Source organism: Saccopteryx leptura, chromosome 1 (assembly GCF_036850995.1).
Source record: "Saccopteryx leptura isolate mSacLep1 chromosome 1, mSacLep1_pri_phased_curated, whole genome shotgun sequence".
In the NCBI taxonomy this organism is placed as follows: Eukaryota; Metazoa; Chordata; class Mammalia; order Chiroptera; family Emballonuridae; genus Saccopteryx; species Saccopteryx leptura.
Genome location: NC_089503.1, coordinates 81,174,351 through 81,192,545, shown reverse-complemented (window position 1 = coordinate 81,192,545; position 18,195 = coordinate 81,174,351). Strand labels below are relative to the sequence as shown.

The following is an 18,195-nucleotide window of genomic DNA, read 5'->3' as shown; positions in this document are numbered from 1 at the left end:
ACCCTACCAACGTGGGCTGAAGGTAGCAGAGGTCTCAGACCACCTACATTGTTACCCTACGTACTGTTCCTCCTCCGGTCAATCAGAGTGTGCTTCTCACACCTTTCCTGGTAGGAAAATTTTCTTTAAAACAAAAAGGATAATGTGCAGAAACCTTCTTCTCCTGGTAGCACATCACCCTCTAGGTCCTAATGGCTTCTGCCACAAATTTAATTGTTTCCAAAAATAAAATTTCTTGCTCATGAAAAAACAAAACAAAAAAATGTGAGACAATACATAATTTTAAAATTTTCCCATTGATTTGAGAGAGAGAGAGAAGCATCAACTCAATGCTTCACTTACCATATTTCCCCATGTATAAGATGCACCATTTTTCAAAAAATTTGGGATCTAAAAACTGGGTGCATCTTATATAGTGGTGTGGCATTTCAAATGCCGTAGATGGAACTAAGGACAAGGCAATATATGAAGACAGTAATTCATCATCAGACACAGATGGGGACAAGCTAATGGGAGTTTTGACAGTGAGGAGGAGTTGTATGAATTTTATGATGAATAAAATTTGACTTTAATAACTTTATTTAATAGATTTTTTTTTCAAATTTTGGGCCCCAAAATTAAGGTGCATCTTATACATGGGAGTGTCTTATACATGGGAAAATATGGTAGTTGTACACTCATTTGCTGCTTCTTTTTTTTATATAAATAAATTTTTATTAATTTTAATGGGATGACATCAATAAATCAGGGTACACATATTCAAAGAAAACATATCCAGGTTATCTTGTCATTCAATTATGTTGCATACCCATCACTCAAAGTCAGATTGTCCTCCGTCACCTTTCTATCTAGTGCCCCTCCCCCTGCCCCTCCCCCTCTCCCTCCTTCCCTCCTCCTGCCCCCCGTAACCACCACACTCTTGTCCATGTCTCTTAGTCTCATTTTTATGTCCCACCAACGTGTGGAATCCTGCAGTTCTTGTTTTTTTCTGATTTACTTATTTCACTCTGTATAATGTTATCAAGATCTCACCATTTTGTTGTAAGTGATCTGATGTCATCATTTCTTATGGCTGAGTAGTATACCATACTGTATATGTGCCACATCTTCTTTATCTAGTCAACAAGAATCCATAAAAGAATAGTGTCCTTAACATGTTCACCAAGTCCAAGTTGGCACCAACACCATTCCAAATCCCTGCGAATGCAACCCAACCCCAGTTCAGTCTGTTAGGAGCTGTCACAAGGAGCAGGAGTCCAGGAAAAGTCCACATCCAGGAAAAGGCCGCATGGCACTGGGATTGTTGTCACAATTCTATACTTTGCAGCTCACGTGCAAGTCCCAATGACCGCTGCTTCTAGCTGGTAATGATTCAAGTAGACTGGAAAAGCCATCTGCAGCATGTGTGGAGATGGAGCTTCTGTTCTCTTCTGCCTGGAGAGATGAGACCAGGTTGCTTTTCCCTGGAGCTCTGCAACTGTGGCGTGGTAAAGAGAACCTTGGGATACACTAAGCTGGGTGGCAAAGGTAAATTCACAATAGAAGTTGGCAAAAGGGGGAGAGAGAGCTCTAAATTAGAAGTAGGTCCCAGCCTGAAATATGAGTGGGGCATTGAGGTAGGAGGAATAAAGGAAACATTATATATTGATATTAAACAAAGCAGTAGAAAATAGGACTATCAACACTCACAACAGAGATCTTTGAGGGAAGAATAAAAAACCTGACTATTCAGGCAAGACATAGTTAAGTGGCCCTTGTGCAAATGAGATCAGTTTATCTGCTTCTTGGAATAAATACCCTAGGCTCATCCACAGTGTTGTAGATGGGGCCGACGGCCCTGGGCACCTTCAGCCTTCAGTGGCAAACCCCAGCATTCTGGGCAAGGTTAGGTCATAAGTGGCTGGAGCAGGGCTGGAAGAGTCTGAACCCTCCCTTAGAGGAGTGAGGGGGAAGCCTACCTTCCAGTGTCCCTTTTTCCTCACAGCAAAGGCATGTAAGCCTGGCAGGCTTTAGCTCAATGACCTTCCTTTTCACTATTGAAGCAGGACCCAGATGGAATCCTATGAGACCCCTTTGGGGCATTGGAGCCTTTACGGGCATATCCTAACAGTTGGTAGTTCACCTGATCTCTATTGGGCTTTTTCTGCCTCTTGGTACCTTAAAAGCCATGCTCAGAAGATCTCGCTGAGGGGTTTGAGGATCCCCATCTGCCTATATAAACCTTTTCCATATATCTGGTCATTTGCTGCTTCTTGTATGTGCCTTGACTGAGGATTGAACCTGTTACCTTGGTGCTCTAGGACAATGCTCTATCCACTGAACCACCCAACCAGGTGAGCCAAGACTAGATTTTAAATTATGAAAAAAAGGAAACAAAGCCTGGTAATCTATAATTACTATATATATTAAGCAAAAATATCCTTCAGAAGTAAAGGTGAGAAAAGGACTTATTCAGATAAACATATAAACAGCACATAGCAAGATAGTGGGTTTTTACCCAACCATATCAATAATTGAATAATTCAACCATATCAATATTGTCAAATTGGTTTTTTATTTAGAACTTTTAGACCATTTACATTTAAAAAGCAATAATCAACTCTGTAATACTTGCAAGAACTTACTTTAAACATCAAAACCAGGGTTAAAAATAAAAGAATGAAAATATCCCAAGAAAATAATAAAAACAAAACAGTGGCTATATTAAACTAGATTCAGAATTAGGAATATTATCTAAATAAAAAAGGACATTATGATCTAGGCTACCACTTTAAGAAGACACTATTGGATGTGATAGAGTAAACAAACCCCAAAATAAAGAGAAGGGAAGGAATAATACAGATAAGAACAGAAAGTAATTAAATAGAAAACTGGACTAGCAGAGAAAATCAATAAAACCAAAAGCTGACTCTGTGGAAAGATCAATAAAACTGATAAATCTCAGCCAAGCTGATCAGAAAAAAAAAACAAAAAACCAACTTACACAATGTTAAGAGTAAAAGAAGATTTATTAATATAGATCTTTCAGCATTAAAAGAAAAATGAAAAATATTATGAACTTTATTCCCCCAATTGACATTTTAGATGAAATAAACATTCTTGAGAAGCACAAATTATGAAAACTAACATAGGTAAAAATAGAATATCTGAATAGCCCTATATAGAAGATATTGCATTAAAAATTAAAAGGCTTCACAAAGAAAACTACAGATTTGCTGGATTGTTTCATGGATGAATTCCATCAAACATTTATAGAATAAATAATACAAATGCTACACAAACTGTTGGCAAACAGCAGAGGAGAAAATATTATTAACGCATTTTATGAGGTCAACCTTACTCTGATAGCAAACCAAACTAAGACACTATAGGAAAATAATTGACCCATGTCCCTTATAAACATTAAAATAAAACTGTTCCAGAAATTATCAGCAAATGGAATCCAGCAATACATTATACAAATAATAAAAAATGAACAAGTAAGATTTATCTCACAGATGGTTTATATTAAAAAATATCAGTCACCATATCAATAGGATAAGAACAAAATAATATGTGTTTTCTTAGATACAGAAAAGACATTGGATAATATTCAACACATATTCATGGTAAAATATCTGTAATCAAGTGGGTTTCACAAGGTCATGAGATACCAGGTAGACCAAAAAAAAAAAAAAAAAGAAAGAAATTGTACTTTTATTCTAGCAATGAACTTATATTCAGGAACATGCAATAAAAAATGATTCTGTTTAGAATAATATAAAAGACATAAGATAATTAGACATAAATTTAACAAAGGATAGTAAGACTGTACATTATAAGACATGCTGAAAGAAAGAGAACATCTAAATTAGTGGTAAGATATGCCATCTTCATTAATTGAAAGATGCTGTATTATTATCAATTCACCTGGACCTGACCAAATTTTAACTCAAACACAGCATGATTTTTTTTGTAAAATTGTCAAGCTGGTTCAACAATTTATATGTAACTACAAAACATCTAGAGTAAACAAAACTATTTTGAGAAAGAAGAACTTGGAGGATTTATACTACCTCCTTTTAAGATTTACAAAAGCTGTGTTTTCAAGACAGTATGGTATTGATGTAAGGATGGACCCACAGATTAATAGAACAGAAGAGAGTGTGTGTGTGTGTGTGTGTGTGTGTGTGTGTGTGTGTTTGTACTGAATTGCCTTTGCATCAAGTCTTTTTTTCACCAATAATTCTATAACAACTGGATATCAGTTTATTAAAAAAAATGAACATCACACCTAACTGAACATCATTGTTATGTAGTAACTTGAAATGGTTCATAGACCTAAATGTAAATACTGAAACTATACAATTTTTGAAGGAAAATATGAAAAAATCTTTGCAACCTTATGTTGGCATACATTTTTTAGAAACAAAAATAAAAAACATAAAATGTTAAGAAACAAATTGAAAAATTAAACTTTATCCAATATAAATGTTCTGCTCTTCAAAAGATAACATTAAGATAACAATAATAGCCTGGCCAGGCAGTGGCACAGTGGATAGAGTGTCGGACTGAGATGCGGAGGACCCAGGTTTGAGATCCCGAGGTCATCAGCTTGAGCGCGGGCTCATCTGGTTTGAGCAAAGCTCACCAGCTTGGACCCAAGGTCGCTGGCTCGAGCAAGGGGTTACTTGGTCTGCTAAAGGTCCATGGTCAAGGCACATATGAGAAAGCAATCAATGAACAACTAAGGTATCGCAACAAAAAACTGATGATTGATGCTTCTCATTTCTCTCTGTTCCTGTCTGTCTATCCCTCTCTCTGACTCCCTCTCTGTCTCTCTAAAAAAAAAAAAATAAATAAAAAACAAAATAAAAGGTAAGCAGAGGAGAAAATATTTTGAAAACATACATAGCAAGGACGTATATCCTGAACATATAAAAACTCTTAGAATTCAATAAGACAAAAAAAAAAAAAAAACTCAAGTAGAAAATGGGCAAAAGATTTGAAGAGATACTTCATTAAAGAAGATAAACACTCTGTCTGGTTGGTTCAGTGGATAGAGTATTGGCCCATTGTGTGGAAATCCTAGGTTTTATCCCTGGTCAGGACACACATAGGAATCAACCATCTGCTTCTCTTCCCGTTCCTCTCCGCCCTCTGTCTTCCCCTCCTGCAGCTGGTGGCTCGGCTGGTTCGCACATCGGCCCCAGACAGGTGTTGCCATGTGGATCCTGGTTGGGGTGCATGCGGGAGTCTGTCTCATTAAATAATACTAATAATAATACTAATAATAAGTTATACAGAAGGGCAATATGCACATGAAAAGGTTTTCAACATCACCAATCACCAAGGAATGAAAATGAAAACACAATGAGATACAATCATACAATCAATAGAATTTAAAAAGAAAATGATTGGCAATATCAAGTATGGACAAGAATGTGGAGTACCAAGAACTCATGTAAATTACTTAGAAGACTATGAAATGGTAAAACACTTTGGAAAGCAGCCTGACAGCTTCTTACATAGCTAGATACATAGGCCAAGCAATCATACCTAGGCATTTATTTACCCAGGAGAAATGGAAGAATATGTCTACATGAAAAATTATCCTTCAATCTTCATAGTAGCTTTATTCATTATAGCCCAAAACTGCAAATAATTCAAATGTTCATCAACAGGTGAATGAATGAACAAATTATAGTATATCCATATGAACTACTTACTTATACAAACTACTGAAACAAATACACCAAAGTGAATTTCTATGAAAATCTAGCAAAAGTAAAATTCATCATAGTGGTAGATGAGTGGTTACTTGGTGTTGGGGTGGAAATTACTTACTACCAAAGGGCACAAAGGAACTTTCTGGGGTGATGGAAATGTATTGATGATTATGGTATCTGTAAAGGTATATACATTTGTCAAATTTCATTAAATAACACCTAAAAATGGGAACATTTTTATTATATATATATATATAATATATATATATTATATATATATATTACCTCAATTAAGTTGATTTTTAAAAGGTGTTTTTTTATTGGAAAAAAAGGTTACTATGAAGCATGATTCCCTGAGATGACCACTAATCAGCCAGCAACAATCATTCTACTAGTTACATGAATTCATGTTGCACTGATTTAATAGCTAAGCTAGGATATGAATATAATTCCGTAGGTGGAGATGTAGAGGTTTTGCATTATTAGAATTTATCACAGGCTCTGGATGATGGAAGGTGTGAGCAAGAGACCCCAAGAATACAGGAAAGGGAAGGCTAAAAGGCACAAATCTGCCTTGTACTTAATGGTGTCCTGGACGAGACACCACTTCTACGAGGTCCAAGAGAGATCTGAGTGAAGGACAAGGCCATACAAATGCACACTCCATCTGATCAGGCTTGTTCTATCATGCTGTATCAGCCTGGTGAGAAGTGGATTCTAAGAGATGCAAAAAAAGGAAACAGAACCTTAAAAGAGGGCAATTTACATCGGAGCAATAAACTCATTACTGTTTTACTCTTAGACCCTCACACAGTAACATCCCAGGCTTAGGGTCACACCCAGTGTTTACTGTGTACCAGACATTAAGTAAATAGATAGGCAGGCAAACAGACAGAAAGAGATGTAGATACAGATGCAGATAGATAAAATTTATTTACTCCTCATGACAATCTTCACTATTATCCCCGTTTGATAGTTTAGTAATTAAGACACAAAGAGGCTAAGTCACTTGCCCAAAGTCACACAGCCACTATGAGGCAGATCCAAGATTGAAACCCATATAGTATGCTATAGAGTCTGTGCTCTTTTTTAATTGTTACGTTATTCTATAGTTGTACCCAAATTATAAGCACTTCAGAATTACTCCTCAAAGGTAGAATTAAAGAAAGATGGACTTCAACTCCACATTCAAATCGAGGTATTAAAAAAATCTCTTCTTTGCTGAAGGTAACTGCTGAGGGTCACTTATTTGATCTTTCATTTAACAAATATATGTTGAGTGATCCCTATGTGCCTGACATTATGCCTATAACTGGAGATTCAGAAATAAGTAAGACATACTCCTTGCTCTCAAAGGACTGGCTGTTCCTCGGAGATGACTTGGTGAAGGGCATTAGTGCAAATGAGAGTTTGGAACACCTGCCATGCTAGTGTAAATGAGGCACTGAGGCAGCACTACCTGCATCCATGTTATCAGGAGACTGTCTGCACTTGACTAACTGAAGGTCACACCTGGGCATCCCTGGGGTCCTCTTAGCTATACCATTAAGCAATCAGAAGCCATAAAATGATTAGGGTTGGCACACTTTTAGAAGATTAGTGTTCTAACAAATTGTGTGATTTTGCTTGGGTTGGCTATTGAGGGATAACATATTGTAAATTTACTGAGCTCATTTATGACCAGATTTCTCTGCAGAGTAATTGAAAGTGAATGGAAATGGCTATTTATGTATCTGCAGCCATTAGATGTTGCTCTCATCTCTGATTTCGTTGGATGATGAGTTAAAATATATACCGAGATCATTGCCTGTGGGTAACACTTTGCACATTCAATTAAGTAGGGCCTATGCACACTATTGGTCATGAAAAGGCAGATGGTGAAGGGAAGTTGCACTCTTAGAGTTAAGAAATGACTCATCAGCCAAATAGGGGTATATTTCTGAACTGCTTCTTCCTTTTTTTAGGATTTGATGGCTACAAGGGATGTGTGTGGTTCTCGGCTATATTCAAAACAGTGCTATGGCACTGTTACCTAAAGCTTTTGCATGAATGTTAAGAATAATTTTAAAACACACACACACACACACACACACACACACAGGTCATGGTGAAATACATTTAGGAAGTTCTGCATTGAACAAAATTCAATGCATTTCTTTAGTGAAGGATATTTGAGCATTGCAAATCTCTAAGAGAGGGAGGTAATATAATTATCAGTTGTATATAAAGAAGTCGAATATTATTGAGCACCTATTTGTTACACACATGGATTACTTTATAGGTTTATGTGGCTCTACACAGAGAACTTCACTTTATCTATATATGTATTATATGATATATCTTTATTTTTTGGAATGATGGCCCCACGGCCTGGAATGCTTAAAAAACTTTTTTAAGGTCATAATAAGCAAGTGGCTTTGCTCAGGTTGAACCCAAGTTTGGCCGCAGAACCCATACTCTTCACCACAGTGCTCTATTTTCTTCCTTTTTTATTTTTTATTTCCCCCAAGAGCATCTTGCTCAAGTAGAATCTCGGATCACACTTTGGGTAAAAATATCAGGTATTGCTGGGACATGCCTCAGTCTGGGTCAATACATTAATGATACAGTGGAGACAAGGACACAGAAACAAGTTAGACATTTTTCCACTCACCCAGGCCTGATCTTATTCCCTAGAGTACCAAATATATTAATGACTCTTAGACTTTTGAATGAGAGTTGATTCCCATTTTCCTGAGCATTGAGAATGCCCTGTGCTTATCACGGTCATTCTTCACACGCCCATTCAAGAGTCACAGAGACCCTGACAATAGTATTTCATTAATCTCATTCAATTCTAAGTGCACCTCATGAGCCAAGCCTTGTGCTAATGGTGGCATTCAGAGCCCATTCAGGCATTGATGCAAGAACTCTAACAGAAATGTAAATCTAGCTTCTTGGTAAGGCTGAGTAGAGACTATGGTTTAGAAATAGAATTACCAGTGGGCCACTTAAGACTTTACTTCTGAAGTAGGCAGTTACCCAGCCAGGCCATGGAAGAGCAGTATAACTCCCTCACTCTCCAGCTTACCCCATGGCAGCCACAGAGAATAGGACCTCCTGGGGGGGGGGAGTGTTGAAAGTGGAGGTGGGTGGGCTGAATTGAATACATGTGATTTCTTCTCCAATATTTCACAATAAAATGAGCAGCCCAGAGAGGAGTGACAGACGACTTGGAGACACATTAGACATTAGACGTTCCTCCCAGCATCTCTCTTCTGAGGAGGAACATAGACATTCCTGCTCTTTTCTGGCTGGAAATGTGTAGGGTTCACTTAGCCTGGATGTTAATGACAGGAGATAAAACCAGCATAAACACAGAGTCTCTCAAGGAATTCCAGTTCCAGTGGAAGAGCTGGGCAGACAAACAGACAAATGTAACTGTGAAATAAATATAAAAGCTTGTATGAGCAGGGGATGAAACAGACGGTTATAGGAGAACTATAGCCCTAATGTCAATTGCTTCAACAAAATTGACATTGTTTCTTTCCTCTGTGTCAGGATTACGTTCTCATGTATTAATGTTGTTCATTCATTTATACATCAAACGCATACTGAGTACAAATATGTATTGAGCTCTGGAGACACAATGCTGAATAAGAAGAAGCCAGAAGCATCCCCCCTTCCTTTAAAAAATATTTATTTTACTTAGATAATGTAACTGTGTGAATTAATGTATTACCAGCCATTGGTTTACCAGTTATGTGGAGAGTCCTCAAAATGCTGCCACACAGGTGTAGGTGTCGACTAAGGGAATGTGTTATGCAGGGCAGAGCCACCATCGGAGGAGTACCTATTGGAAATGAGGAGAAGAAAGAAGGTACAGCAATAGGCCCTCACCAGTAGATCAGTGGATAGAGCCTCAGCCTAACATATGGACATCCCAGGTTCAATTCCCAGTCAGGGTACATAGGAAAAGTGACCATCTACTTCTCTCTCCTTCCCTCTTCCACTTCTCTCCCTCTTCCCCTCCCGCAGCCATGTTGGCCCTGGGTGTTGAGGATAGCTCAGTTGGTTAGAGCATGTCAGCCTTAGGTGCTAAAAATAGATTGGTACTCAGCATCGGCCCCAGATGGGATTGCCAGGTGGATCCTGGTCAGGGTGCATGTGGGAGTCTGCCTCACTATCTCCCCTCCTCTCACCTTTAAAAAAAAGGTACAGGAACAAATGGGTTAAGAGCCTTAAAAATGAATGGTGGAGGGACTCCTTTACAGGCTTCACTGGCTTCACTATTTTGCCTAGAGCCAGTTTGTCTTTTCTTGAGATAGGCTTGTACCCATGCAAATTGGAATAAGGTCCAGGGAATCACAGGAAAGCCTTAGAATTGAATTAGTAAAATGCTGAGAGTGGTTGGACTATTCTGACATCAGAGGACATGAACTGATAATTATTCTATTGCTGAAGGGAAGATGGAAAGATTGAGGGCTTGGAGAGGAGACACTAAATTAGCTCTAATGAAATATAATGAATAGAGATGCCAGGGTATCTTAATACATGTCATTCCACAAGATCTGATCTGGAAATTAAAAGCATAAAAACGACAGTGTAAAATTCCATTACTGGCTTGCAGGGGAAGGGAACAAAGCTATTACTTTCCCAGGATGATACTTGCCAGCCTGACACCTTGTTCCAGAGGGAAGAATGTGTCTTCACAGAATCTTCACTCTTTTGAATGCTGATGTTGAAAGGACAGGGGAGAACTTTAGACCTCTCTCCCCTTTCTTTTTTTTTTTTTTTTTTTCATTTTTCTGAAGCTGGAAACAGGGAGAGACAGTCAGACAGACTCCCGCATGCGCCCGACCGGGATCCACTCGGCACGCCCACCAGGGGGCGACGCTCTGCCCACCAGGGGGCGATGCTCTGCCCATCCTGGGCGTCGCCATATTGCGACCAGAGCCACTCTAGCGCCTGGAGCAGAGGCCACAGAGCCATCCCCAGCGCCCGGGCCATCTTTGCTCCATTGGAGCCTTGGCTGCGGGAGGGGAAGAGAGAGACAGAGAGGAAAGTGCGGCAGAGGGGTGGAGAAGCAAATGGGCGCTTCTCCTGTGTGCCCTGGCCGGGAATCGAACCCGGGTCCTCCGCACGCTAGGCCGACGCTCTACCGTTGAGCCAACCGGCCAGGGCTCTCTCCCCTTTCTTAACATCGGTAGTCTGGATTCTGCTGATTCGGCTCTATGGTTCATTTTTTAATCCATAATAGTTATCACTAGTACATTATATAATTTACCTCTTTTTTATATTGCTTATTTATTGTCTGTTTCCCACACTAGAATATAAGCTCACAAGGACAGGGATCTTTGTTTATTTCTGAACATATCCCAGTGCTTAGAAGAGTGCATAACAACTGTAGGTCTTTAAATACTCATTACATAATGAATTATGTGCTGAATTCCTCCAAGGGACGAATATGGAGGTAGTTTTATTAAAAAAATAAAAGAAAGTAGTTTATGAAGGAAAGGATCCCTTAAAAGGAGAGTGAGTGGGTTGTAACAGCTCATTCCTGGGGTCTGAAGAGAAGATAAGCAAAGGAGCTGAAACCAGAACTTGGTGAATGCCTGCCAAAATTATTTAAATAAGAATCCTGCTGCAAGAAACTTAGATTTACAAAACTATTTTTTCCTACCTTCTCTGTCAATTATTTTGAGATACAAATATCCAGGTGAGCTTTATTTCTTTTGACTAATTAATCCACTGTTTTGTATAAAACCACTGCTTAGCTTGTTTAATAGCATACCAGACCCAGGTGAGCCCTACACATCTGGCATATTGAGGGCTGTGAAGATTCACTAACACTGCTGCGTACCATCGGTGAGTTTGACAGGTTTTCATTCAGCTGTTGCAACTGAGGAGGCACTGAAAATCATCTGTAGTTTTCCTTCTCTAATCCTGTAGTTGTTTTCTCTTCTGAAGACTGAGTTAATTATATAGTGGCTATTTCAGGTTGCTTCTGGCTATATAATGTTTGTGTTCTGTGTTGGGTTTTTTCATCTGATAAAAGGAAGGCTTGTTCTTGGGTTACTGAGATAAAAAAGAAAACAATGTCCAACATTTGTGCAGTAATAGTCACCAACTTTATTTCATTAAATCATCACCATGAAGCCCTGGCTGGTTGGCTCAGCAGTAGAGCTTCAGCCTGGCACGTGGAAGCCCCAGGTTCGATTACTGGCCAGGGCCCACAGGAGAAGCACCTATCTGCTTCTCCACCCTTTCCCCTCTCCTTCCTATCTCTTTCTTTGCCTCCCACAGCCAAGGCTCCATTGGAGCAAAGTTAGCCCGGGCGCTGAGGATGGCTCCATGGCCTCCTTCTCAGGTGATAGAATGGCTACCTGTGCAACGGAGCAATGCCTCAGATAGGCAGAGCATCGCCCCCTGGTGGGCATGCCGGGTGGATCCCAGTTGAGCACATGCAGCAGTCTGTCTGACGGCCTCCCTGCTTCTCACTTCAGGGAAAAAAAAAATCACAATGAGCCTGTGAAATGGTGACGTGACTAGAACTACATTATTTCAAATGCCTCGAGTCTCAGACTTGTTAAGCTCTTTGCCCAAAAATACAGCTAGGAAAGTACTCTAGGTGGAACTCAGACCTGTGCGTTGGAACTCAAACTCCTTGGCACTCTCTACTGCTTGTAAGTTATCCCAGTCATAGCAACAATGGCCTAATTGTTCATTTTGTCATAACATTCTGCCTAGTACAGGGGTTGGGAACCATTTTGGCTGAGAGAGCCATGAACGCCACATATTTTAAAATGTAATTCTATGAGAGCCATACAACAGCCTGTGTACATTATGCATTATCCAATAAAAATTTGATATTGTTCCGGAGGATAGCTGTGATTGGCTCCAGCCACCTGCAACCATGAACATGAGTGGTAGGAAATGAATGGACTGTAATACATGAGAATGTTTTTTTAATTTTTAACATTATTTTTTTTTTTATTAAAGATTTGTCTGTGAGCCAGATGCAGCCATCAAAAGAGCCACATCTGGCTCATGAGCTATAGGTTCCCGACCCCTGGCCTAGTAAATTATAGACTTAAATATATGTATGAATCTTTGATCTTTAGGGGCATTTCTCTAAAAATATCCAAACTTTTGAGATAAATATCAAGATAAGATCTGAACCACTCCTGTTAGCCTTTATTTTTTATTTTTTCCCATGCTTCAATGGGAGTAACCAGGAATTACATGGAAACTCCTCATCTTTTCTTCACCTCACTACCACAATCTCTATGCTGTAAAAGGCTAAGCGAACAGGATAGAATCCAACAAGACCTCGATTTTAAGCTCTGATGTTGTATTAATCTATTTTAATAATGTATTACCATTAAATAGTCCTTTTTTCTTTCCTTCTTTTCTTCCTCCCTTCCTCCCTTCCTTTATTTCCTTTTTTCTTCTTTCCTTTTTTTCCCTTTTTGAAACTAAGAGAGCATAAACCATGTACCCTGGCTTATGTTAATACATGCATTTTGAAATGTTTGGCAGTACGTCATACAGAGAATCATCTATTCTGATAGAAATTATTGAATGTTTTCTGAATTCTGCTACATGTACTTATTCTAGCTTTGTCCCAGTGCTGACTGCTGCCCTCAGATCTATCCCGCATCCTTCCTCAGCCTGAGCAGCTGATCCCTGTAGGCTGTTCCCCAGGTTCATGTGCAGTTGGCCCCTGGCTCGGGTGGCTAATGGGAAGTCCTGCAGGAGACTGAAGATGCGATGGTATTTGTTTCTCTTTGTTCATCTCTCCCTTGTGTGTATTTCCGGTGGAGCTATCTATTGTCCGTGACACCAGTTCCTGTCTGACAGTTGTGCCACGAAACCAGCTTATGCTTAGTGACTCTGGCACTTGGGTTCTGGTAACTTTGTTCCTCCCTTTAACTTTTCAGCTTAGGGATAGTAGTGGTTTCCTGAAATTGCAAATTCTGGATTCCCTTTCATCATTTCTTTTGGCTTCTTAGCTCCCTCATCAGCCATGTAACCAACTTCCTGCATTGTGTATTCTCTGCTGTAGATAGTTTAAGTGATTTCCTGGTTATACCCTGACCAGAGCAGGTGCTGATAATCACTAAGATTTCTGAGACAGCTTGACCAGGCGGTGGCGCAGTGGATAGAGCGTTGGACTGAGATGCAGAGGACCCAGGTTCGAGACCCGGAGGCCGCCAGCTTGAGCTCAGGCTCTTCTGATTCGAGCAAAAGCTCACCGGCTTGGATCCAAGGTCGCTGGCTTGAGCAAGGGGTTACTTGGTCTGCTGAAGGCCCATGGTCAAGGCACATATGAGAAAGCAATCAATGAACAACTAAGGTCTCGCAACGAAAAACTGATGATTGATGCTTCTCATCTCTCCATTCCTGTCTGTCTGTCCCTGTCTGTCCCTCTCTCTGACTCTCTCTCTGTCCCTGTAAAAATAAAATAAATAAATAAATAAAAGATTTCTGAGACAAGCAGCTTTGTTAAACTGTAATAGTAATAAACATTGACTTAATTGATGAGAAAAGTTGCTTACAAGGTGAATTTAGATTCGTTATGCTTGACCAATAGGAAAACAAATAGGCAGTGACTTTTACATAAATTCATTGTTATTTGTAAAGCAGATTTGTCACTTTTTAAAAAAATTAAACTTTATTTTTTAGAGAAGTTTTAGGTTCACAGCAAAATTGAGTGGAAGATACAGAGGGTTCTTATATGTCCCCTCTCTCCACACATGCTTATCACTTTTTTGTTGTTGTTTTCCTCAAAAGAAGATTTAATAAATAAATAGCAGTCCTAGTCTCATTGTTCTGTTTGTACGCACTTATAGTGAGAGGGTGAAAGAAATGCAGTATTCTAGGGTTTTCTGCCAGATAACATAGTATGTAATAGCTACTTTTATGGAGTGAATGCTCTGAAGAGAAACAAAAGCCAAAAATCTGTTCAACTGCAGGAATTCTGGAAATGGGAGTATATGAGTGTCTTCCGAATTGGAGAAAATAGAGGAGAGGGTGGGGATGAGGCTGGGTGCTGCCTATGGGAGAGGGGAAGGGAGTCTGAGATCGCCTCACAGTTAGATGGTGTGTGCCGGGGCGAGGCTGAGGAGGGAGACCATATAGACAGACACATTTGGACACACCAAAGCCAAAGCCAAGCAGGTTAGCTTCTGATGAGTGAAACATCTGAGTAACTCCATCTCAAGGCACAGAACCTTTCTGCACAAGACAACACCTTGCATGTGCTAAAGAGAAGCAGGTTGGGGAGACCACGAATAGAGCCATTGGGATGGGAATGAGCGCTGAAGGTCATTGGGGACAATTTGGCAGTGCCTCAGCAGCTTGGGAGACCCGAGACATCACAGAAGGAAGAGACAATCTGGCATTTTGAGAGACCTCTCAGACCTTGTCCCCTTATTTCTGACATCATTTCCCCTTCCTTCCTTCCTTCTTCCCTCCCTCCCTCCCTTCCTTCCTTTTTCCTTCCTTCCTTCCTTCCTTCCTTCCTTCCTTCCTTCCTTCTTTCCTTCTTTCCTTCTTTCCTTCTTTCCTTCCTTTGAACAATTATTTATGAGTATTTATTTGTCAGGTACTGTTCAACAGTGACACATTAAATAAATAAGACAGACAAAATTATTTATTATTTATATAATAAATAATGATTATATAATATGCCAAAGGGTGAAGAGTGCTATGGGAAAATCTAGAGCTAGTGAGAGCACCAGGGTAGGGTAGAAGATAGGGTAAGATTGCCTAGGGTAGAGCTCATTGAGGTGACTGTTAGCAAAGACTTGAGGAGTGAGCCATTAGGTACCCAGAGGAAAAGCATTCCAGGTAAAGAGAACAGCAAGAGCAAAGGTCAGAAGGCAAGGGTTGTCTTATAAAGTTTAATACACATATAGCTTACAACCTGATAATCATACTTGTAGGTATATACCCCAAAGAAATGAAAACGTATGTTCACACAAAACACTGTATGCTAATGTTCATATCAGCTTTATTCATTTAAGTCCCAAATGGAAACCATTCTTGATATCCACCAAGAGGAGAGTGGGTGAATGTATTGTGTATATTTATACAATGAATACAATGGAATATCAGCCATCAACTAAAAAACTATGAATACATGCCACAACAGGAATAAATCTAAAAAAATTGGGTTGAGTCAAAGAAGCCAGATACAAGAACATATGCTATTCGATTCTGTTTATAGTAAATCTAAGAACAGGTAAAACTTATCTATGGCGACAGAAATGAAAGCAGTTGTTGCTGATGGAATGGGTAGAAATTGACTGGAAAAAAAAACCCCAAGGAAACTTCATGAGGACATAAAGATGTTCTAGATCTTGATTCAGGTGCTGGTTACATGGGTGGATATAATTGTTAAAATCCTATAAACTGAAAACTAAGATTTATACTTTTCATTGTATGTAAATTGTACAGTTAATAAAATAATGTGCCTGGAGTATTAGTTGGAAAAAAAGCAGAAGACGAGGTTATTTGGTGTGATTTGAACAAGGAGGAAAAGAGCAGGAGATGACGTCACCAGTATAATGGGATGAAATGTATCATGTAGGATCTACTCACCATTGTGAAGTCTGGCTTTTGTTCTGGTTGAAACAGAGACCCTTTGCAGGACTTTGAGCACAGGCTTGAAATGATCTGTTTCATGTTTTTTGTGTTTTTTTTTTAATTTATTCATTTTAGAGAGAGGGGGGGGAGAGAGAGAGAGAGAGAGAGAGAGAGAGAGAGAGAGAGAGAAGGAGGGGAGGAGCAGAAAGCATCAACTCCCATATGTGCCTTGACCAGGGAAGCCGGGGGTTTAGAACCGGCAACCTCAGCGTTCTAGGTCGACACTTTACTCACTGCGCCACCACAGGTCAGGCTATTTCATGTTTTAATAGGATCACTCAGGTCACTATGTTAAGGAAGATGGTGGGGAACAAGGCAGATCCGTTAGAAGACCATTGATATAATCTGGCCTAGAGCTAACACTAGCTTGGATGAGAGAGGCTACAGTGAACATGGTTAGAAGAATTTAAATTCAGATGAATTATCAAAGTAAGGATGATGGAATTTGTGGAAATATTGACTGTGGGGTTAGAGAGGAAGAAAGAAATAAAAATGATTCTAAATTTTGGTTTGAGCAACTACAGGGATGGAGGTGCTTCTAGCTGAGCTGGGGAATACCCCAGGTGGAGCAAATTTTGTGGCATCTTAAGTTTGAGATGCTGACTGAACATTCAAGTAGAGACAATGAACAAGCAGTTAGATATTTGGAGTTTTTCATGTATAAAAGTTATTAAAAGCCACCAGACTTGGTGAGATCAATGAGGAATCAAGTGTGAATAGAAAATAGGGTAGACTGGCAGTGTGGAATGGAGTGGCCAATGAACCACAGAACGACATGCTCAAGTTTTATTGTGAACACTGTGATACATACCTCGCCCATGAGTCTTCATCTGTGAGAAAGGCACACTGCAGTGGTAGGAAACACAAAGAGAACGGGAGTGACTCCTATGAGAAATGGACAGAGGGCAGGCTCAGAACCTGATTGACAGAACAACTTCAGCATTGCAGCAAGGAAAGATACCTCCTACTCCATTCTTTGTTCCTCCTCCTGCTGGGGCAATGATCCCATCTTCCCCCAGTCTTCGGGGTCCTCCTCAGCCTGGTATGATGACAGCACCCTCTCCTGATGCCAGTGATGGACCCTCTTCCTCCTGAGATGATGCCAATGGGACCTGCTCCTGGAATGAGGCCACCTATGGCCTCATTGCATATGGCACATGCCAATGATACCTGATCCTCCAATGATGAGACCCTGCCCATCCCATGATGGCCAGGGATGACTCAACCAGACAGATAAAGAGAGAGAGGAGCCTCTTTCTATCAGTTTTACATTATTTTTCCTACTTCACCAGGAGATCATGGCGCTTTGACTCGTGGTGTTCTCTAACTGCATGACAAGGAAGACTCACTCCCTCTTCCTATCAAAGAGAGAATAGCTGGGGGCCAAAAAGCAATTTTCATTTGTATTGTGAAGTGTGAAAATAAAATTGTCAATTTGTTTGGTTAAAAATTAAAAAAAGAAAAGAGGTTCATGAATATTTGGACGTGAGCCCCAGGGAAGGGATTGCTGGCCTGCCCGCAGTAGGTGGAAAAGAAGACGCCAGCTGCAGCAAAGGGTTGGCAACCTCCTCCTGTGTAGGTTCAGAAGAGGAATCTCCTCTCCGTTTCCCTCTCCCCTGCCTCAACACCAGAGGAGGAGCCGGTGGGGGCAGGATGGGGAGGGTAAAGAGTGACCACGTGCCCCTCCCTCTCTTCAAGTTTCTAGAGTCATGAGTTTAGCCAGTGCTAGGGCAATAAGAAAAAGGACTTTGGAGCTGAAGCTAAATGAACAGCACTCAGGTTTAAAGATCCGAAATGGAACTGTTTTTAGTAACCAATGTGGTTACAAATTTATGGAGCCACATGAGATACCTTA

General features: G+C 40.0%; 1 pseudogene; it reads left to right on the top strand.

Annotated features, from left to right (window-relative positions):
• Positions 1-17,115: 17,115 nt before the first annotated feature.
• On the top strand, positions 17,116-17,577 carry LOC136388933 (U1 small nuclear ribonucleoprotein C-like; annotated as a pseudogene).
• The last annotated feature ends 618 nt before the right edge of the window (positions 17,578-18,195 follow it).